At 43.1% G+C, this 24937-nt stretch overlaps 1 long non-coding RNA gene across 1 annotated transcript in view; it reads right to left on the minus strand.

Moving 5' to 3' along the window:
- LOC142787049 (uncharacterized) overlaps window positions 1-23437 on the minus strand; it is a 94335-nt gene extending 70898 nt beyond the window's left edge. The window contains exon 1 of the long non-coding RNA XR_012889232.1: window positions 23173-23437. This is a non-coding gene — a long non-coding RNA (uncharacterized LOC142787049). The remainder of the gene's footprint in view (window positions 1-23172) is intronic.
- Between the last annotated feature and the right edge of the window lie 1500 nt (window positions 23438-24937).

Raw genomic sequence — 24937 nt, forward strand, 5'->3', positions numbered from 1 at the left:
GGGTGAGCACCCAGAAAAAAAAAACTATGCTGAGAAATGTGACATTTTATGAAATCTCGCAGAAATCGGTGCGAAGATTGTCATTTAAGGGAAAGCCAACTAACCCCCGCTACATCTCCACTCTTTCACTTACGCGATATTTTGAAGATTTGTAGAATGAAGACGTGTAGATTCCGTAAAATAGTAATAGTTTGACTGAATATCGAAAAATGCTTCTCCTCCTATTATAGTTTCAGGAGAGTTTACGAAGCACATCTACACACGCGATAGGAGAGGCGCTTGTTTCCTTGAACTGGACAAGGCCACTCGTCGAAACGTTGTCTCAAGCTACACTTCGCGTACAGTGATTTCAAGACAAAAACCTTTAATGTCTCATGCTCACTTCCGTCCTTCTATTCGTCGGTCCGTCCGCGCCCTGGCACAGTGGCAGGTGGCCGCTGGGGCGCGCCTACTTACGTCGGTCTTACCACGAGCCTGACTCTACAGCGCTCGTGCTTTGCTCGTGTGGCGTCGCTGTGCCCACCCTGTCCAAGCGTGCAACAAGGGGGACGTGCGCATCACGTTCAATTTTGACCAGCCACGTCTCTGTGGGTACAGGCGTTCGCCGAACACGCTTTGGAATTCACAAAGTGTCCATCATTTTTTTTCATCTCTGCAGAGTGGTACAGTAAGTTCTGGAAGAATGCTAGGGGTCGAAACAAGTTTGGGTGAGCAAAAACGAGAGCCTAATGAGGAAGTGTAATGCAATAGCACGGGTTTTCAAAGCCACGATGTGAATATGAGGTAAGCCGTAGCGGGAGACTGCGGATTAACTTCTACCCCCTGGGGGCTCGTCAACGTGCGCCTCAATGAAAACACACAGGCGTCCTTTGCATTTCGCCTTCCATAGAGATGCCGCCACCATGACCGGCAATCGAAGCCACCCCGCGAGCTTAGAACACGACACTTACGCGTGGTGATTCCCGTTATAGTATCACGGATTCGCGCCGAGCGTGTCGTAATTACATAGCCGGGTGAATATCACCGTTAGCCGAGACGATAACGCGCAACTGCACAAGAGACAGGAACCCTCATCCGAAACGTATTATATTCGCACCGGGTCATCAGGAATTGCGGCGAAATGAGGCTGCAGATGTGGCTGCCTGAGCACTCATTTCCGGGCTACCTTCGTCAATGCCGATGGACACCGACGAAAAAGGCTACCCTCTCCTCCGATATAAGAAAATTCATTATTATTAGGGAAGCCATCACCGCTATTCTCCCCACGAAAGAGGGTGGAAGAAAGCAGAGGAGCGCATTTTGCTTCGCCTCCAAACGAACACAATACGCTGTCCTGCCTTAGTGAAACGCTTCGACCATACGGTCACAAACAGGGCCAGCACTGTGGGGAGGTGGCCGACATCAACCACATGGTGTGGGCCAGCCAAAATAACCCAGCCATTACTCCTAACCCAAACCATAGGTAAGAGGACTGGGAGGTGGCACTGCTGGGCTGCTCAGACCTTCAGGCCCTTCAGGCCTTGGTCCAGAGAGCCAGGAAGGCGGCTTTATTCCATGAGGTCCCGGAATAGAGGCTCCACCCTGTCTGCAGGGACTTCCAAAAAGGTCCTACACCACTATAATATAAATCTTTTCACCATGATCTAAGCTACCCAGGGGGGTGTAAAATGTTATCGTGTGATTCCCTTAGTACTTATCGTACGTCTGGGTGAAATATTGATACATGACAGCAGAAGTGCGATCTCATAAGAGCCAGCGCGGAAAGAACAAGAATAGTTTTTATCGTTGCAGAAATACGTGCCTTGTGGCTCAAGTCAAATCGATGCCATGATATAAAGGATGATTTTGAGCTGTCGGAGATACAGCGCCCCATCGTTCTCTCAAGTATTACAATCCCCCCAACAAGTGCATTTTAGATGTAAAAACTAGTGTAACACGAGCGCGTGTACTGTTTGGTCTTGTCTTGTTTCTATAGAAATGTTTTTTTCACGATGACCACGAACCAACAAGCTCCGTTTGACACGCTTTTGTAATGCCTGCTAAGGCGCGCAATAACTCCTTCGTAGTCTGTCAGACTCATTAATTAAGTTAGAAAGCTGTAGAACACAGGTGGAAACACAGTACCTCTAATTAATTTTATAATGGAGCCATGTTATGTGGGTAGTCTGTTACCTTTTGTGGCCCTTATTTTTTGAGCTTGCTGTGAACCTTGACCCACCCGCTGTTAATATGGCTAGGCCTAGGCATTGATCCGCAATAATTTGTTTTACATTCACCCTGAAGAATTACAAATATATGTACTACAGACCTATAGTTGACCAGAGAGATGTCAGGGTACATCGCATGTGCTCTTGCTCATAGTATAGTTACTAGTTGAACTATATGGTTCAGCCTTCCTTTTGCACCAGCCGTCTAATGCAATCACTTGCTGCGTTAACTACAGCATCCATGAATGAAATCACACTTGAGGCCTCGGTTGTCTTATTTGCCTCATCCTCGTCAGTTCACTACGGAACAGCCGTCTGGATCTGCCCATTTTCACTCGAAGGTACACTAAAGATAACAAAAATTTGTCGATCAGTAATCTGCTCTCTCATAATTTCGAAATCGCCACGCTTGCTGAGAGAAGATGCTTGGAAAGCGAAGAAACGTGGAAAATGAAAACGCATTTAGGATGACTGCCAGTTGGGCCTGTTGGTAAAGGTTCATGATGAAACAAGCTCAAAAAATACACACACTCAGAGAGGACACAGACAAGCGCTTACTAGCAACTGGAAATTTTATTTCGAAGCGAACACTAATAAACACATCACACGCATGTACGTCATGCCCAACTGGTTTCATCATGAAAAAACGGTTGGAAATGCCGCCGTTAGATTACAGGTCCAAACGTCGCGGTGCCAACGTTTTTGGTGGGAGGTACTGGGGTATATTAAATTCATAATTAGTAAATATGAAAGAAATGTACTTCTTAGGGGGCCATAAACATCACATGTCAAGTATCGAAACATTTCTTCGAGCTTATGTCGCTAAAATACGTCGAATGCACTTTGAAGCCCGTGAAATCGCGTGCAAAAACTGCAGGGGCGAAGTTTGTAAATGGGACATTGGCCTTCATTTTTTTCCTGCATTGAAAAAAACTTACGATGAAAATAATGACATTACAGTTCTTGAAGATTACCTTCAAAAATGCAGGCTAAGTGGTTGATTTGTTATAGTGTCCCCCTAAGTTATTTACGGAGCAAACATACATGGTGTCTCGCAGGAAGTACCTGTAGAAGGCTTAAAAAGGGAGATAATTCGGTGTTCTTCCAGCTGAGCTTTCAAGAGCGTAATCTATGGCTGTTTGAGTAAACGGATGCAGCTTCGAATACCCAGATGTCTCGTTTTCTACGTTTGCGCAAGCAATCGTCTGTACAACGAATAGAGCAGAGAATCCAGCTGCGCGCCTCGGTGATAGTTCGTGTCATTCGCACAAGAGTCGACGGACTTCTGACAAAAAGCCCTGCAGGCGCCGCGATTGCGTCATCGCGAACGCCGGTATTAATGAAAGTACAAATACGTTGTGTGCGCTGCGGGAGACAACGCAGCAAGACTCCAGCGTCCAAGTTCTCCGGCGGGCCTTAACAATGCCCAAAGAAAGTTTTCTTGCACCGAATGAAATTTGTAGTGTTTAACAATGTCAATGGAATTTAGGGGAAAATTAACGCAGATCAATGAAGTCACTGCTGATTACGGAGGTCAGCTACGTCCTAAATTCCTTAATGTCGGCGTTCATGTCACCGACTAGTATAAAGGACGGACAGATGGAAGGACGAAACGAACAGACGGACGGGTGGACGGACAGACGCACAGACATAGCATGGTCTATGCTAAACCTATGTGCGTGCTATGAATGCTTTATGTACGGTATATGTAACGAATGCGTTTCTTATGCATGAATGCGTTTCTTAGGCTTGTTTCTTATGCATAAGTGACTCTAAAGTGTTGTCTATTAAGCACTTGTCGCAGACTCTATAGGTAGATTCGTACTCAAATTTCTCTTTCTAAGCGCACTTTCGTTGTTGGTATGCATCACAGGGCTCAGCCAAAGTGAATTGCGGTCACCCCTTCAACCACAGTAGCTTACAAACTTTAGTCTTTGATAGGAGCAGTTGGAAAAATACGCAGCACCGTTGAAGTAAATTCTAGTTTCCAGTATATAGGGCCGCTATGTTGCTTTGTCGGACAGTTAGTTCGTTACTCAGTGGTCGATACGGAAGATACCGTTAGAAATCATAAATGAAGCTAATCTGAAATGTATGTGTGTATCTGCCATGTAACAAGCAATACAAATATTTATGATAACCTAAGAGTAACGCTAACTGCATGAAGACGTGTCAGCAATATTGAGGCTATAAGAATTGTCACAGCAGGTGTAAAGGTAGGGCAATATTGAAGATTTTCTCATTGAATTTCAAACATGAATTTCGGCATGAAGACATAACCGCAAAAGTAAGAAAAAAATTTCTTGGTGCTAAATGGAAGAAATTTGTTTATGACAGTTCTAAAAGTGGGCGAAAGAACACTGGGCGCATGTGTTCTGTTTTGCGTTCTCGCGCTTTTTCTGAAAGAACATTTTGGCTGATCTCCCTAATAAGAATATAACGTTTCTGCAGCCCCCTATTTCCCGCAGTAAAGGCGGGCCGCAAGACAGATTTCTCGATATGACCGAACAGCATCATACATGTCTTACCGGCGTTGCAAGATCGAAAATCAATGCTTGCTGCTAGTCCCGAGTCATGTGGAGTGCTCGACGCGCGTGTATCAAAACACCGGTTCTTCGTGTATAATGTTAGCCTTGTACTTGTGTCCCACACGAACATGTGTTGAGAGGGGCTATTAATCTCTTCGTAATACTTCGTTCACGTATATACCCATGGTTTTCTCGTTCGCCTTGCAGGAGACAGTTCATTGTCGCGAATGAAAGGCACCGCCATACGTCTAAGAGAAGATGAAGGTGAGACTGCTTTCTGCTTGGAACAGTGTTAGGCCGTATGTCATGGCTGACAGCATTGAAAAGTTATTTTACGATAGAATAAATTGGTGTGTGTGGCTCGCAGGCACATAATAATGATAGACAATGAGAAAAATGAAACGAGTTCATCAGAGTTACAGACTTCACTTTGGTCGGCAAAATCACAATTGAAAGCATCAGCTGGCCAACCGTAGGCTAGCGTTGAAGAGCACTTTAGACGCAGTATTTCTGGCCTTTTCTGGACTATAGAATATACCAGTTCAATGAACGCTTTCAAAGGCATCAGAACACTTTGTAGACGCTTTATTCCCTTCTCCTACAGAATATTCCCGAATATGCCACTCTTCCCACTGCCGAGAAGTTCCCTGACGTGTACTCGAACATTACCTCAACTTTGGCATTGCAAGAGAAGTTAGCAGTATGGGCTGCGAAATGCCAGTGATCAGAAGCGAGAAACACTCAACACGTCTGCGATGCAAGCGGTTGTCAAGTGCCCTCAGGTATTGTTCCCAAACGCGCACCGTCTTTTAAGGATTCTGGCAACATTGCCCGTGAGCGTACACAGCTGATGTGGAACGCTCTTTTTCATGGCTGAGACGCCCAAAGTTGTACCCGAGAGCCACAAAAACAAATGGAAGATTGTTTGGCATCGCTATTTGAACATCCACAGTGGAATACAAGTCCGCCCGGAAGACATTCTTTCTGTTCTTCACCGGGAATGTAGAAGGCTTCGAATGAACGTGTGTGTATACAGTATCAACCATAGGTGCCTGCTCAAAATCAAGCAAGAAAATTAACCGAAGTTATTATTGGATTGCGATTTTCCGAACAGCAGTGAAAATATAGTTGTTAATGATCAATTGATGGAGTGGAACATCCCAAAACCACGATATGATTACGAGAAGGACCGTAGGGGGCTGTTCCGGAAATTTCACCACTTTGGTTCTTTAACATGCACCAAAATCAAAGTGCATGGGCCTCGAGCATTTTCGCCGACATCAAAAATACGACAAGGATTCGATCTCGCTATCCACAGGTCAGCAATTGAGTACCATAACCACTGGCCCACCCTGGCGGGCAGTAAAACAGACTGTTCTGGTAAATTCAGTATGCCCTACTTTTCGTCTAGCCGTAAAGAAGCAAGTTCCACTGTATGCGATATATTGCTGAAAATCACTTTGACAGCATAGCAGAGTGATTCCGTTTTCTCCCATTGCCTAATCCTTGATTTCCGGTGGCACCTTTCACTTGAAGAGGTGGTTCGCGGATACGAAAGGTCTGAACGGCAAGGCAACAAGCCAAATGTACATGCGGCAGTGCTCGCTAATTTCGGGTAACATACGGGGCATATAATATGATATGTAATGCACAGGATAATCTTCATGACAATTAAAAAAACATACTCAACAGAATTCCGCGACGTAATTTTTGTTTCCTGCGTGAGACATTGCTTGCACAGACTTTCTTTCATTTCTTGTAAAAAATTAGGGTTACTATGTATACTGGCCGTAATTTCACATAATAAAATGCCCACCCATCTTTCTCCATTCTGTGCATTTGTTGTCGTACGTCATGTAACTAGTTGCAGAAATCACTCGGGTTCCCTTCTAGTCATATCAATGTAAAAAAAAACGAACAGATGTTGCGAATCAATACATTTGTATAATTTCTCGTACAATGTTTCAGCTTTATGTTCCTGATTCCTGCGCTGTTTGCCAAACTGTTTACCTAATGGTATTGATATGTGGGATTTAACGTCCCGAAACCACCATATGATTATGAGAGACGCCGTAGTGGAGGGCTCCGGAAATTTCGACCACCTGGGGTTCTTTAACGTGCACCCAAATCTGAGCACGCGGGCCTACAGCATTATCGCCTCCATCGAAATTGTGGCTGTTGCAGCTAGGATTTGACCTGTGAGTCAGCAGCCGAGTACCTTAGCCACTAGACCACCACGGCGGGGTTACCTAATGGTAACCTGTTGCAAATCTTGAAGTTGTGGTTTTGAGGTAAACCCACCTGTTTGCGAAGTTGCATCACATAACTGAGAAAAGATGCCAACCATGATGAAGGTTACAAAAGAAGGTGATGTGGCTCATCATATGACAGCCTTGTTCACAATCTTCTCTTCACTCTTTTTTTTTAGTACCCCTTGGTGCATAAGCAGAAAATGGCTCAATCATTGAGTGAAATGCTCAACTAACAAAAGCAGACTTTTTTTTGCTCCCTCTAAAACGTAAGAGAGGCATGACGCTAAAAACCAAACCACTCATAATTACTGTACATATCGATGTGAAGTAGCACAATAAGCTGGTATATTAACTGGATTTTAAAGTTAAGGTTAGAATAACTAACACAACGAGATCTTATTGTCCCAAATTGGAAACCGGCTACGGTATGAGCAGCCGAAACAATCCTATGAACTTAGTGCATGGTCGCAGCAGTGCCACGTCATTCGCAGATGATTGCATTTTGTTCTGAATCTAAATACAAACCACTCTGAGGATGCTATATTGGACGCAGCAACAGTTTCGACGCATTTATTGAGCTGTGAGGAGAACGAGGCAGCGTTTATCACTTACGGTGTATTACTACGTCCTCATGTCAGGGACAAAAGGCACCAGGGCGCTTTTGACAGAGTCACAGGGGACAATCTATTTCATTAAAACTGGTGAATATGGAAGCTGCCGCACCAAAAAGCCCTCATGGTAGCTCATTGTCTGCGCCGCCGCCGATGCTGCTGCTGCTGCTGATGAATATACCTCAAATACGGGTCATACCCACCCTGGGGGATCAGTCAAGAATTCATTGTATGAGTGAGTGCTACATTTTCAGTAAGAAATGTGTATGAGCAAGAAAAAATAACGTACGTAAAACGAAAAGGGTGCATTAATTGTCTTTCCCTCATTCAGACCGAACAGTATATACTCGTCATCTTCAATACAAGTGAACTTGATTAAAACTAATTAAAATGGCAGATCGTAGGTAGAGTGGTATCGATGATATGAGAATCTCGAAAGAGGAAGGTTGATATGTCCCCTTAAAATTAGCACAACTTTACGAGGCGAACGTAAATTGTGTCGTACATGACGTCCAAGTCAAAATTATCATGTGTGCACCTGGCATTTGTGTGCGTCATTCATTCACGTCACGTAATACCTAATTTAATATATGTAAGGCTAGTGAAAGAGCCACGAGTGCGCAATGAGTGTAGCATGTAGCTATGTTTTACATGACACGCGTGTGATAATTATCATGTCTAAAAGTGTCATTTACTTTCGTCATCCTTCACGTCGCGTAACTAAATTTGGCATACGTGAAGCTAACGAAATGACTGCGAGCACAGCATGAGCGTAGCATGCAGTCATATTCCTAAATGACAGCTACGTCATGATTATCATGTTTGCACCGTCATATACCTTCGTCATTCATTCACCTCCCCTAATAACCAATTTGGTATACGGGAAGCTAACGAAACGACCGCGAGCGCCGTATGAGCGCCGCATGCAGTCATATTCCTAAATGACAGCTACGTCATGATTATCATGTTTGCACCGTCATATATCTTCGTCATTCATTCACCTCCCCTAATAACCAATTTGGTATACGGGACACTAACGAAACGACCGCGAGCGCAGTATGAGCATAGCGTGTAGTCATATTCCTAAATGACAGCTACGTCATGATTATCATGTTTGCACCGTCATATACCTTCGTCATTCATTCACCTCCCCTAATAACCAATTTGGTATACGGGAAGCTAACGAAACGACCACGAGCGCAGTATGAGCATAGCATGCAGTCATATTCCTAAATGACAGCTACGCCATGATTATCATGTTTGCACCGTCATATACCTTCGCCATTCATTCACTTCCCCTAATAACCAATTTGGTATATGGGAAGCTAACGAAACGACCGCGAGCGCAGTATGAGCATAGCATGCAGTCATATTCCTAAATGACAGCTACGTCATGATTATCATGTTTTCACCGTCATATACCTTTGTCATTCATTCACCTCCCCTAATGACCAATTTGGTATACGGTAAGCTAACGAAACGACCGCGAGCGCAGTATGAGCAGAGCATGCAATCATATTCATAAATGACAGCTACGTCATGATTATCATGTTTTCACCGTCATATACCTTCGTCATTCATTCACCTCCCCTAATAACCAATTTGGTATACGGGAAACTAACGAAACGACCGCGAGCGCAGTATTAGCAGAGCATGCAATCATGTTCATAAATGACAGCTACGTCATGATTATCATGTTTGCACCGTCATATACCTTCGTCATTCATTCACCTCCACTAATAACCAATTTGGTATATGGGAAGCTAACGAAACGACCGCGAGCGCAGTTTGAGCATAGCATGCAGTCATATTCCTAAATGACAGCTACGTCATGATTATCATGTTTGCACCGTCATATACCTTCGTCATTCATTCACCTCCCCTAATAACCAATTTGGTATATGGGAAGCTAACGAAACGACCGCGAGCGCAGTATGAGCATAGCATGCAGTCATATTCCTAAATGACAACTACGTCATGATTATCATGTTTGCACCGTCGTATACCTTCGTCATTCATTCTCCTCCCCTAATAACCAATTTGGTATACGGGAAGCTAACAAAACGACCGCGAGCGCAGTATGAGCATAGCATGCAGTCATATTCCTAAATGACAGCTACGCCATGATTATCATGTTTGCACCGTCATATACCTTCGTCATTCATTCACCTCCCATAATAATCAATTTCGTATACGGGAAGCTATCGAAACGACCGCGAGCGCTGTACGAGCATAGCATGCAGTCATATTCCTAAATGACAGCTACGCCATGATTATCATGTTTACACCGTCATATACCTTCGTCATTCATTCACCTCCCATAATAATCAATTTCGTATACGGGAAGCTAACGAAACGACCGCGAGCGCAGTGTAAGCATAGCATGCAGTCATATTCCTAAATGACAGCTACATCCTGATTATCATGTTTGCACCGTCATATACCTTCGTCATTCATTCACCTCCCCTAATAACCAATTTGGTATATGGGAAGCTAACGAAACGACCGCGAGCGCTGTATGAGCATAGCATGCAGTCATATTCTTAAATGACAGCTACGCCATGATTATCATGTTTACACCGTCATATATCTTCGTCATTCATTCACCTCCCCTAATAACAAATTTGGTATATGGGAAGCTAACGAAACGACCACGAGCGAACCATGCGCGCAGCGCGTAGTCATGACTTACTTGACACGCATGTCATGATTTCCACGTTAGGGCCTGTCACCTACGTTCGCCATGCAGTCAGCTCATGCCATGCCAGTTTTGAAATATGTCATTGTCATGTAAACAAAAGCACCGCATGAGCAGGAAGACCGTAAGATGTGAATCATGACATTCGTGATATACACGTCATAAGTCATGTTAGCCATAAGTCACGTCAGACAGATTATATATATATATATATATATATATATATATATATATATATATATATATATATATATATATATATATATATATATATATATACGGTCAATGTCACCGATGTTCTCTGAGAAATCCTTCAAATTTATTAAATAAAAACTAAAAAATATTCCATGTTTAACTATTGCTGCAGTAACAATACAGAAATATCCAAGTAAGGTCAAATTATTCCTCTTCATGAAAAAAAGCACAAACAACATCAAAAGCGTTCTTGTGGCTGAAGCCCCAAGCCGAAGCACTGAAGGTAAGTATATTGTCAGTTGTCCAGCTCAGCCCTGAGCTTAGCGGACAGTATAAGAAGCAGCCTTTTTCAGTCATCCAAACCGGTGAAATGACAAAAAAGAATGCTTTGTTGTTTTGGTTTCTAAAGAAAAGTTGCATGTAGAAGATATCACCTGACTAGCCCTTTGTGATTATAAATTTGAGGGGAGGACAAGACATGGTAATCTCGGTAATCGACTTCCAATTGCCTAGTTGGTTTGTTTTTCACCTAAAAAAATCTTGGCTCGTAGGACACCGCTGAATTTTCTTCTGGTCCTCTGCACATGGCTCACACCCATTGGAGGAGATCGGTCGAGTAAAGGCGCATGCTTCTAATAATTACAGTAATATATTATTCTTAGCTCCTCTAGTTAATATTTTTATTAAGTTCCCGATTTGGATTGTAACTTACTAGGAATAAAAAAAATTACGCGCGTCGAATTTCACATAAAGTTGTTTTGTCGCAGTGATATCGTACTAAATGACAAAAAAAAATCCTTGTGGCTTGACCCTAGAGCAATGGAATCAACGAACGTTTTATCATCTTGTCGCCGTTTCCATTTATTCAGAAAAACCGTACTAGCACCGCCTCTTGAAAAACTTGGCTTGTAATTATGAGAACCTGCTCTACTTTCTTTTGGAGACTCTACACTGGGGTACAGCCACAGCGATATTTTATTCGCCGTTCAAGAATACATCACTTCAAATAAATGATTCTCTTGCTAAATTGTGAGCTTATTAGATATTTTCCAATTCGCAAAATGTATCGGGGAAATTCGCAGAACGAACTATAATTTAGCGGGTCATGTAGAACGAGGTTATATGTTGTCAGCGAAGACCACGTTGTAAGTGGCTGGCCGTTTTACCTAATTTTATTTTCCACGCACTACTTTCCGCATGGAAGGGCAACAATGCCCAAATTCCCAATTGCTTTGGTATCTCGAAAAAGAACTACCCGACTATTTTCAAAACAAAATGTAGGTTGCGTGAAATCCGGAAATGCTCATATATGTATAATCACAGTTACGACTGCATATGCTGTAGTTCCCACTTTGAGCTATATAGGGGCTGAGCTGGAACATTTAAGAGTGCCTTCCAGCAGATTCTATTGTTCAGTACCTTTCGAGTGCTTTACCGTTTCTCTAAGGAACACAGCTTCGATGAACACAAAAGGACTGTCGGGTTACAAGACCCTTTGTTCTTCAGTGCCGAAAGCAATGCTTCTTTCAATCTTGAGTTCACTTTACTGAGGTTAAAAAAGCGGCTGAGTGCCCCGTGCCTTGTTCAGCAGTGTATTAGCGTACCCTAATAAAAGAAGCTACCAGGTCCACGACAAGACCCATTTCATAGCGCTATTTGAAGAAGAAAATGCTCAAAAAAGACCGACTTGATGACTGAAATGGACAGACTATGTAAGGTTAATTGAGAAAACAGTTGATATTTTTAATAGCTCTTTATGGGTGTCTCAAGATCCGAATGAATTGCACAGAGAGGACTGTCTGAATCACGGTACAACTCGTACTGGGATAAAGAGCGACAAGGCATGGCACTTGAGTTGACGAGGGACTAGTAGGACAAAGCCAACAGCCTTGTGATCACACAAAAAACAAAAACGAGTAAGCAGAGCTCGCGAAATTGAAGACTGCCCATATTCCCCAGTTTTCGAGTGAAACTCGACTAAAAGCTCAGTGAAATATTTCCGCTACATCTGCTTAAAGTCCATTTTTCTGTTTTCTCCTGTAAGCCGAACTTTGAATGCTGTCGCACGCCGTACTCTCATTATTTTCGAACGGCCACTTCATTCTTTCCCACGAATGGAGTCCACCTACACACGGGCAGCTAAGTCATGTAGATTTTGCTAAGCAGCGACGTGGAGTCACGTTTCGGCCTGCGTCGTTCACTGTATATTTTTCTCTTTGCATTTGTAAGGCCGTTGAACATTAATCAGGCTATTTCTTAATTAAATATCCTGCACTTGATCCTTGAGCATGCCGGTATATAAATTCGTACTAAAAGAAACTACCAGAGTTATCTTCATACAAGCGTACAAGAAAGAAATATATCAAAATGGTGAATTACCTAAGTGGGAAGTCATTTCAAATACACATATTCGAGAAATATGAAGTGTGAACTCACAAGGAAACTGCTTTGACTACCAGATTTTAATACACAAGATCTGTGGGGTAGTGAAACGAATCGCACATTGATGGAATTGCTAAAGCGCAACACTACAGATCCCTAATCATAGGAACCGTTCACTTCTTTGAAAAAAAAAAAAATATTGTCGACTATAACGAGCCGCATTGTTGCTCCTGCATGAACTTCGCAGCAACTTTTAACTTTTAAAGACGATGGCCTTTCTTGTGGACCTTCGACACAAAAATTTTAGTCTCTCTGTCTCTAACTGTCTGTACATTTGTCTGTTTGTCCACTCTTAACAGCAACGGGTACTTGAAACGGCCGACCCCATCCGCAGCGCCCATCAATGTTGCTCAAGATTCAGCGTTCATACTTTTGCAATTGTCAATTAAAAAGCAATTATTGCGCATGTCTGGGGCATCATAACATCACGTATATATTCTGAATGTGCTTCTTTTACTAGAAAAAGCATACATAAGCAATTTTACGGACTGTAGCGCTTATCACGCTGCGCTGACCATGGACGAAAAGGCGAGTGTTTTCAACGCTTTGCTAAGACGAGACGGTGGTGGCACCTACCCGTCGCCTTGCGTTCTACACCTTATCACCTGAGACGGGTTCGCACACCCGCCTTTGAGCCACGCGCTTTGTTTTCCAAGAAAACTGCCAGATGGCGCTCATGTCTCACGTGTGACGTGACTTGATGCACTCTTTCGCCTCCACTGCACGCTCTACGCATTGACGCAGCGCCTCCAAGATACCATTCACCAATTTTCTTGAACAGAACATCAAATAAATGTTTTGTTCACTCTCTCCACACGTATAACTATCGTCTTTCGATGACATTTGCAGATTAACATGCAGATACGGGGCCATTTTTTTTTTCATATTGCACTTGCTTTATGCACACGCGTATTTTGTACAGCAATCATACCAAGCAGATTTGCTACTCCCAGATTAGTGCATTCTTACTAAGATTTGTTGAAATCATGCTGCCCTTCGCAGCATCCTGAAAACACAATCATGCGAAGCTGGTTGTGTCACAAATCTACAATGGTTATATTCGCAAATTGATGTAACAAGCAGTGATGACATTGTAGGTTTTGCACGCAAGAAAATAGAGTTCACACTATCTGAAGCAGGACAGTCAAGAGAGAAAACAAAAGAAAAAATGGCCGCCTATCTGCCTGGTATGCTGCAAATGTCGTCGAAACACGACAGTCTCCTGCTGGCTTTTCTTTGAGCATAGCGTCGCATTTTCAGCGCAGCCTAATTAGGGTGTGTAGAAGAAGAGAGTGAAATAAATATTAGGAAGAGACAAAGAGGTTAACTTAAAAGAACTGGTTTGCTACCCTGTGCAGGGGTGGAGAAATAAGAGTCGGAAAGAGGATAGAGAGAAAAAAATAAAAGGGGGAAAAATACAGATGCACATACATGCCGCGCGTTCCGATCACAGTCATTTGGAGAGACCGGTTGAACGCAGAAATCGCAGGGGCCTGTTCACAGCGTTCTTTCGTGACATGTAGTGTTAAGTTCTTTAGATTTGCGTATCAATGTATTTTGTAGTAAAGAAACCCACCCCCTGATATGTGTTGATGTAGCACCTTATATATGCGTAATATTTGCTTTTTGATCGAAGATACTCACAAGTGTGACCACATTCACTAGTTGAATATAGCTGGGCGTCCAGCAAGTGCTTAAACTTTGGCCGCGTGGCTAAATTTTTCGACGTACAGACATAAATACAGACAGACCAAAATTTCTACGTTCAGCTATCGCAAGAAAAACTGACGTCTTAAAAAAAAAGAATCAGGCTATCTTAACAAGTGACAATAAAGTCAATGAACAAAATATGTTTTCGGAGGTGGTTTTTCACAACCATTGTATCAAGCGTCTGTAATACAAACGCCTCCTAGACGCATAAAATCTTAGAAAAACGAGCTTGCAATCAAGTTTTCTTGTATGCGAATTCATGAGCGCGATAGTACACTGCTCGCACAGATCAAATGACGTGAATACAGAGAGATAAGATTAGTCTTCGTCCTGACTGAGGAGAAGGCAATTCCACTTGTCAAAATATTGACGACATGCTACTGTACCTCTTCAGCCCTTGTCACTTCCATCTTCCTCTGAGATTTTGTATATTTAGATTCACACTACATCACAGCGAGTATGTGCAGTGGCTTTCGCTCACGCTTCGATTCTTTGCATTATAACAGCCCGATAAAGAGATAGAGCCAAAATTTTATTTGCGACGAGCGTCGAAAGAAGTCTCAAGCTTATCTTCATATGGCGGGTTATTTCGCGAACGGAATACGTGCGGTATTAATGGTGAGCTCCGAGACCGTATGTCAGCAATGTACGGGGTGGCCTGCTCCCTAAAACGTGCCTCACAGACAGGCTCCTTGCAGAGGCGAGGAAAGGCAATTTGTCCACACTCCACATAGCGACTTGTCCACACATCACGTAGTGCCTTCACGCACGGTTGCCCGGAAGCCTTGCAAAAGTGTTTATTCTCCGCTATAGGGCGATGGTCAGTTCCGAGGTGGCAGAGAATGTAAATGGTTGTAAACTATAACAGAAATCGATGGCACTATATGGGACTCGCCTACGCTACAAGAAAAGTTTTTTGTAGAGTGCCTTTACGTGCATTTGCTGCTGTGCAGAATGGCTGCATTTTTGAGGCGCCCACATCATCAAATAATGAGGAAGCTGATTGGTAACAACACAACCGGACATAATTAAAATATGAGCAGTGAATTTGGTGCACTTATACAAGTGCAATTACTATACTGATAAATTCCATGTGCGATTCTTTTATTGTCAGAAAGTTCCAAAAGCCCAATCAGTAATCATAGTAAAAATAAGTCACGTCTTTTGTTTTCTCACATTTCTACTGAGGATTATCAGAATGTAGCATAATAAGACTTTTCCTCGATTGATATGTGGGGTTCAACGTCCCAAAATCAACATATAAGACTTTTCCTCAATTAGTATAGTACCTGGTAAGAAAGTCTTTGAACCGTATCACGCAGAGAGCAATTTAGTGTCCAGGAGTGAAGACGAGCCCACCAAAAGATGGCGGCTGCGACTGCCATCTTTGTAGGGGCTCGTGTGTGTTCGGAAGAAATATTCGAGAATTGAGAACATGACGTATACTAGTGCGGGAGAGCAATAAGTTGCCCCACTATCGAGACGCTTACCCGTCACTGTGTTCAAGACCTGCATTAGCACTTCCCTAGCTTGCTCGACGAGCTTAATGTGGTAACTTCTGCGAGTTTGCCCTCGTGTGCCTTTGTGCCACTAGTTTTTCCAAGCCCCGAATTCTCTGCCAAATTGAGTTTCATAATACTTCACTAATACTGGTTGTATGAGTTATTTCTTAAGAAACAAGTATCTTGTCTTTTATAAGTGACGTAGCATTTACACTAGCAGATCAAGGACACTTAATACCTAAATGGTCATCACCAGAAAAGAGCATGTTTCCGAGATATCTGGTGGGAAGAAAGCGGTACAGCTGGCAAGACGCGGCGGGGGCTTCCACTTCAGCAAATTTTTAGCCTCCTTGCATGCAACAATCTTGTTGTCATATAGTGATAATCAAACTGCGAGAAATAACTTTTAATTGGCCAAACATTCCACTAAAGTAGTCAGTAGCAAGGACGCCCATAAATAACCACCTCTTTCGAATAAACGCAATATTTGTTTAGTGCCAAATATTAAACTGGAGCTCTTAGAGGCAACATTTTTTTTATAAATTCTGGTTTTCCATGTTGTACACACAGTAGGTGAATCCAGAATTTTTTATTCGAAATTGAACCCAGGTCATGGCGGTCGCATTTTTGATGAAGACGTTAAAGAACCCTAGGGGTTCGATACTCCCGAAGCCTTGCGGCATCCCTCATAATCATAACGTGGTTTTAGGACAAACCACAATAAAACAAAACTAAGAAAACAATAACAATGCGTGCCTAATTTATATAAGCGTTGTTGTGAACATGAGCTCCCAAAAAGAATTACTACTTTTTGAACCTCTAATGGGAAATGCTACTAAACAATCATATATTATCATACTAGCTCTCTGACAGTTTTTTTTTTATTATGCAATACGCAGTTAACAAGTAGAAGGTGCTTCAATTCACACAATACAACAAAACAGCAATCTATTTTTGAAGGCTCTTGATGTAAATTATCGCAATATACTGAGCGGTTCGCATTGCAATACTACGTTAGTGTGATTACAAAGAAAGACGCAGATGATAGAAAGGAGCCACATCAGTGTAAACTTCCAACTAATTTTTTTGTGCCAACAAACCGGCTAGTATATCGAAAGAGTATAAGCTGCGCATGCGTACACAAAGAATGGAAGATAAACCGTTACGAGCAAAATGGTGCCAACACTAAACATACAAGGTTTATTTGTAGGTAAACATTGATTTGTAGAGGAACACTGTTTCAAATTATTAATTATGGTAATTTCAAGAAACACGTTTTATATTTTCACTTTGATGAAGTGTGCGTAGCGCAGCAAGGTATATACAGCAATGGCTGAAGAAGTCGCAACTCGATGCCTCAGATTAGTACTTTGTTTTCCTTGGCGGTGTTATATCTCCCCAGAAGCCATTTTCTCAGCAGGCCAACAGAGCTATATTACTCCAGAGTCTGTCATGCTTCCTGGTCGAGTTATTTACGCCTTCTGGCCCGCGGGGCGCTAATGCACCATCGGCTGTGAAGCACTGAAGCTCAAACATCGCTGGGACAGCGCGGGTATTTCCGGGTCTCTTATAGCGGGGACAGCCTAAAGTACTCAGGGCCGATATGTACGACACACTAAGCCGATGCGCTGCGTTTGTCTTGGCTGGTGGTGTTATGAACGCTCTTTGTGCTCACTTGTAACGTATAGGAGAGAAGATTGTGTAAATAGCTGGGGAAGCGTTGTTTACAGGCGGCGGCATCGCGAGAATCTATGTAGCAGTGGATAATCTCACAGTGGTTCGACATGAATGCATTATAAAAAAAAATTGCATTTCATAACTTGTCAACTTGTGGGAGAGGTAAGGCGTATGCTGTATCATTTCTGGTTTCAATCACGGCTTAGAAGAAAAAAAAAACTATTTTGTGTGACTTCTTTTACACTCGTACCTTGATTGATTTGTGGGGTTTGACGTCCCAAAACCACCATATGATGTGTGTTTAGAAAAAGTGGTTAACGATTCAGAGTACTTAGTACTCTACTATGGGAGAGCTGAAAGCCGTCCCGTGTTAAAATGATGAGCACTACGAGAGCAGCATAAACGCTTCCCTCGTATTATTATCAGAGACGCCATAGTGGAGGGCTCCGGAAATTTTAACCACCTGGGTTTCTTTAACGTGCACCCAAATCCGAGTACACGGGCCTACAACATTTCCGCCTCCATTGTACACTCGTACCTTCAACAATATTGTTGCTATTACCATAAAGAAAAAAAAAAACATACTCTCTCTCTCTTCCCACACACACACCCACACATTATATATATATATATATATATATATATATATATATAAAGAGAAACGGCTGTGTTGACGTTGTACTTACATAACGCATTTTTTTGTTACAAGTAATGCTTTTTCTTTAAGCGTTAGTGTGTATGAAATACGAACGCGTCACGAAACCCCCATATGATTATGAGACCGTAGTGGGGGGGGGGGGGGGGCTCAGGAAATTTACATCACATGGGGTTCTCTAACGTGCATCCAAATCTGAGCACACGGGTCTACAGCATTTTTGCCTCAATAAAAAACGCAGCCACCGCAGCCGGCATTTGATCCAGTGACCTGCGATAATGCACTATAAATGGCATTGTAGTAAATAACTAGTACAAGCGTTTGATTGAAAGCAGTGAGTGATGCGTTGCCATCTTACGGCCGAAGTGACGCCAGTGAAGCTGTGTAGCGCCGCCGCTTTTGGCAGGAGTGACCACTCTTGTAATGTATGTTACTCTATAATAATACTAGTGCGTCAATCCACATGACTCTTCCATCTTTGGTTTAATCTCCCAAAGAAGTGACCCTGCTTGGGGAGATTAGATAGTTTGAAAGAGAGTGCATACGGTGAATTATTGACGCTTTGCTTTGACCAATAGTGCGCGTGCGCCGAAATACGCGAGAATAATGTTTAGGAATATATATTGATTTGAATAAATAAATATTTTTTCTGGTAAGTGAGCGCTTGTGCTGGGCCTGTCGTATTAGCGCTTGTCTTTAATAAGTATCACCATATATTCCATTTCTTTGCTCTGCTAGTAGCCTCCCATAATTGCCATGAATAAATATTTGTAATGCCCCGATTTAAAAAAATACCATGCCGCTGCAGTTTAGAAAAAAAATTCATGCTGCGTGAAATGTGTTTTGAAAAATGTTTTTTTTTTTGCATTTGCTACCACCAGCTCAACTCCAAAAAGTACTTCAACTAGAAAATTCGGCATCACCTAAGCCCTATCTCGGCACTATGCCCCGGCGTTCCCGTTTTTCTTCTAGGTGATTTTAATTTTCTATCAATACAGTGATCTCATTGATGATTGATTGTTATGTAAGGTTTAACGTCCCAAAACTACTATATGATTATGAGAGGCGCCGTAGTGGATGGCTCCGGAAATTTCGATCATCTGGGGTTCTTTGACGTGCACCTAAATCTGAGCACACGGGCCTACAGCATTTTCGCCTCCATCCAAAATGCAGCCGCCGAAGACGCGATTCGATCCTGCGACCTGCGGGTCAGCAGCCGAGTACCTTAGCCACTAGACCACCATGGCGGGGCAAATACAATGGTCTTATAGAAGCACATTTGTAGTACCTGCTTCAACTGAAACTAGCCGCTTCCTATATAGCCACTTGCTACGATTGCGAGCTATCAGAACCAATCAGACCTACTGGTGTAACTGCTACTACATCAACCTATGCTTGATTTGATATTGACTTCCTCACCTAATGTTACACAAGTTACACAAAAAATGGCTTACTTGCCCGAAAATAGTGACAAGAACGTGCTACAGTTTTTCATCCCTGTACCGAAGACTAAATTGAGCAAGCGCTTGAGACTGTAGCATAATGAAATAAGGTTAATTTTGACGTTATAAACGCCGAGCTTTCTTCCTTTCCCCCATAAAATTTATAGTGCATTATATGTCTACGTTGCGATTGTGGCTTTCACTGTCACGCATTGCGGCTCTGAATACGTCTTTAGCGCTTGCGGCTGGATGATGCGATATCATAGGGCAGAACCTGGGATGAATCGGATGCTAGAGAAGTGCACATGGCTTCGACGTGACGGCGACGTTGTCGCGCTCCGTGTTCATGAGCATTAAGGGCGATGAAGAAGAACGGGCGGCAACAGGGAGACGCGATAAAAGATGCTCGATAACGTGACCGTCGTGCATGGTGGTCTTCGCTTGTTTCGTCTGCCTCTCAGCTTGGCTGCTGCTCGATACGAACGTCGTCACTACTTTGTAAAGTGCGAATTGCATTCGCCTTTGAAACCTAAACAAACACTTGTTGCATTGCACTGTTCGGAGCGCAGAGGTGCCTCTAAGCTTGGCTGCTGCTCGGTGCGAACGTCGTCGCTATTATTGTAAGGTGCGTATTCCATTCGCCATTAAAGCCTTAGACTAACATTTGTCGCATGCTGCTGCTCAGCCCAAAGAGATTTTTTTGTGCTCTTTACTCCGCGTATTAGTTTGTGGACTTCTTCCCCCGAAAAAAAAAGAAAGAAAACAGCAGTTTAGAATGCTGCGCAACAAGTTCGCGAAAAAATCGTTTCTTGGCTCAACAAATCGTGACCACTCGGGTTGTTAGGTTTTATTTGTGCTGGTACATGTAATAGAATTCATTGCATCAGTGATACTGTGTGAAAAGTGAATTTATGTTTAATATCGTTATATGTGGCTTTCACTGCAAGCCTAAAGCTGTTGTAACGAGCGCAATAAGACAGAAGTGGTGAATCTAGAAAATCGTTTGTTAGCTAAAGCTAGGACGTAGTATTATCAATAAGCACTCTTGCTTCTTTGACATCTTGCATGGCACCTAAAACTGCTTTGTTTTAGCTGCGGTGACTGCTTGTGACTGTTTTTCGCGAAAGAGCGATTTAAAGTGTAGGAGAAAATTTATGCGAAGGCGAGGAAGAAAAGCGTAGCCAACATTTTTCCTTTATTGCTTCGTGCCGTCTTGAGTCGAGTGATGCCGCAACTACTACTGTGTTGCGTTGTGCACTTCATGTGTAGTTCTGTGCGCTTATAGCAATCTTACTGTTGCGCGTGTCTTTTTGATGTTGCTTATATGTTTATTTCTTTCATGTAATCTATACTCATGATTTGGCCGCTGTAATGCCGCGTTTTGCAGTGCAATGAATTTATCTCTCAGTGCCCGCGTTTACGTGCTTACCAAGAATATCACTTGAAAATAAAAGTTTTCGCGCTTCCATTTCTCATGGATTATGTAAAATGTTTGCATACACACACTGTGGCAACGTGTGCTTGCGCTCGGGTGGTGCTGCTTTCACGAAACTGCCCGCTTCACAGCATATCAAAGCATATCCACGAGGTGAATGATTAGTGGGGCGAAGATCTCCGCAGCCTGTCCCCGTGGTAACACGAGTGGGCTGACCAATGAGGCATTGGCAAACGTCAGTGTCTCGTTCACCGACGTCTGGAAGCTCAATATGGTTCAGAAGAACGAGGTCAGACCGCCAGAAATAGACCTACGGGCGGACCCACAGATAGATTGCTGGAAGCTTCGCCCCACTCATCATCCGTGGATATGTTGTGACACCGTTTTTACTGAGATTCAATGTAATGCAACTACCTACCACGACGACTCGGGACGTACGACCCACGGCGTTGGGAACTTCGCCCCTAAAACGTATTGCCTCCGAGACAACCACGCGCGCGGGTGTGTCTCGGAGGTTATGTAATTTTTCTAATTGCTACGAAATAGCCTTCAAGATATTCTTTTCTGCAGTATCCCTTTTCTTTGGCCGTGATAGTTACAAACGCCCGTTTGGAGCTCTGCGAACCCAAATTATCCGTAGGAGTCTATGGGAGTGTCCTCTCGTAACTTCTTATATTTGTCTATGGTAATAATAAGAAACACTTGTGGAATTTCACGACAACTGTTTTCTGGCACTGAAGAATCTCATGTAAATCAATTTTGCCGGATAACCACGTTTAGGACAGGAGACAGGAGTACAAAACCACATCATGACTTAAAGAACTCATACTATATCTTATCAGAATAAGGCTGCGAACGTTAGCACAAAGTATTGAGAGCACAGACAGTGTGCCACCGTATTTTGCATTATCCTAACTAATGGCGGAATGAAGACTGCCCAATCACGTCGCCCTCGGGGTAGCGGTAATGGCGACAGTTGGGGAAGATGCCCCACAGACCAAGTCAAATAAGTAGCACCTTTTCTTGGCACATAGGCTGTTTTACTTCACATACCAAACTTTCATATTTTAACGAACGCGGCAAGTTGACGCCGGGAAATTTTCTGGAACGGCAGTGCTATTGCACTGCAAGGCAGACTTTCTTTTATAGTAAGGAAAATTTTTGCTTGAAACTGCCAAATTTAGCAATGAGTAGCAATGATTTTTGCCTGCCACGTATCTGCCGATTCGGTGTGCCCGTGATACATCTCCGAATGTACATGAACGTCCAGCCGGTAAGAGGGATGACGATCATTATTTTTTGTTAAGATTGGCGGGCGTTGTCATCTGAAACGTTTAGTATGCAGTAATATAGTGAGTCAGCCTGCCAAGTCCTGTTTTTAGTTTCGTGAAGTGAGGCTCGCAGCTCAATCACGTCTAGTTCCACGCGAAGCAGTCATTGGCGTGTAATAGACGTTCTTGCTGTACATTTAGAAGATCATTTACCTTTTCCACAACATTCTGTAATGGCATGGTAAAGTTGGCTGCCGCAGTAGAAAGCGGCTCACGCGAAAGCTTAAGATCATCCGTTGACCATGAAATGTGAGAGCGGTTAGTCTCAATTTTAACACAAGCTCACAACGCTCACACTAAAACAACGCTCTCTTTACGCGTCTGAGTTGGTTCCGCACTGGTCTTGTCAAGGGCCGGGTTTTCTTCAATGTGCAAAAGCATTCAAGAAGCGAAAGGTTCAGACAACGCTTCTGGGTGAGACAGAACAATCGGAAACTGGTATCTAGTCTTGCAACACTTACAAGGTAAAAAAAAAGGAAGCACCAACCTGCACAACAAGCAAGATGCGTAGTGGGTCTTCCTCCGTGCTCACGGGCGCGGTGGCATGCGCCTTTAAGCCTCTCGCTACCGCACATCACAGTGTCATTGATCTTCTACTGCGCTGGTAATGCTTAGGGCGGGTGGTGGCGCTATTTAGAAGCCGGATCTAACGTAGCCTACCTTCCTATATTTCTTTTTCATATGTAAATAAAAAAAACCTACGTGTTCTGCACTATCATGCGCACGTCAAGATTATATGGCTGCTTGGATGATAACCGTGTGCGTCCTATGTTGAGGCGGAGCGATGAAATTGGACAATGTTAAGTGATTGGTGATACAGGCGATAGATTGTAAGGATGCTCAGATGCTAAACCACAAGAGAGATGTGCAGTGAGTACTTCATTTTGTTTGTGCCTCCATACTCCCACTCTTATGTGTTCCTGAGATGCAGAAATTATGTCGCGTTAAAGGGATACTAAAGGCAACTATTAGGTCGAAGTTGATTGTTGAAATAGCGGTCTAGAAACCTCGTAGAGTCACTTTTGCGCCAAGGAAGGGCCTATTTTGAAATCAAATCGCGTTTCAGTGGCATGCACCAGGTTAGCACCCTTCTAATTACCCGCTTCAAGAAGCGGACCGACTCAAGTCACTGGTGCTCTGCACAACGTTGCCCAGCTTTACTGCGCGGCCGCCGACAATAGTAGACAGAACGGAAGCAGCGGGAGCCGCAGCAGCAACAACGGCCATCAATCAATTTCCTGTTATTGGCTCCGAGATCGCAGACGGGTTTGGGTTTGCCTGCATGTCGCTAGATGGCACGACCTGTTCAGTTTAACCACGCGAAACTTTAATTTTTGAACCGCTCGCGCCATTCTTCATAGTAACGTCCGGTGGCTGTTTTTTCTATGAATCAAAGAGAAACGAACAAGTAGCATTTTATTGCGTATCTTGATGCACCGAAGGTTGTTTATTTAGCGCAGCTAGACTGATTACTAGTTATATTGTAGGTGGTTTGTCTGACATCATCGGTATTATTTTGAGAATGTCCTATTGGGGCACTCCCCAATAGGACATTCTGTACATTTACTTTAATTTCTAGGTAAGTAGGGCACTGCTCTTGATAATAATGTTGTTTTAGATGTTGTAATACATTGAAATTTCACTCTCACGTAAATTTTATTTGACTTCAGTGTCCTTTTAACGTAAACCATGGTTCAAATGTTGACTCCACTTTTACTACAATCGCCGAAACATTGCACGTGCACACCCACCAATGTCTCATCAAGCTATATCCAAGAGCAGCTCGATCGCGGATGAATATGCCAAAGAACAGACAACATGTGGCATTAACACCATCGCATCGTAGTGTACAGTTCATTTTGGTGAAACTGAGGTGTTTTAACACCATAGTGTTAGAGAGCTCGTGTCGCATGAATTTCCCTGTCGGTGTCGGCACCGTTGGTTGTCAGCAAAAAAAAGTGCTTGAGCGAAAAATTAAGAAAAAAAACAAGTAAAATAAAGAATAAAATTTGCAGTCACATTGAAGATCAAACCCGGGCCATTCACGTGTCAAGCAGGTGTCCTGCCACAAAGCTACGACGTCACCTGCCACTGCTCCGGGAAAAACACTACATATATACCATCTAGGGGAAGGAGTCTACTTAACACCATTTGTTCGACAGGTGTCACGACGAAAACAAGCCCATTCGGAAATTTTGTAGGTGCATTTAGGAGGCCATCAAACTACGTCGATAAAGGCCGGGATAGTGAAG

The sequence above is a fragment of the Rhipicephalus microplus genome, chromosome 2, assembly GCF_043290135.1.
Source record: "Rhipicephalus microplus isolate Deutch F79 chromosome 2, USDA_Rmic, whole genome shotgun sequence".
NCBI classification, from domain to species: Eukaryota; Metazoa; Arthropoda; class Arachnida; order Ixodida; family Ixodidae; genus Rhipicephalus; species Rhipicephalus microplus.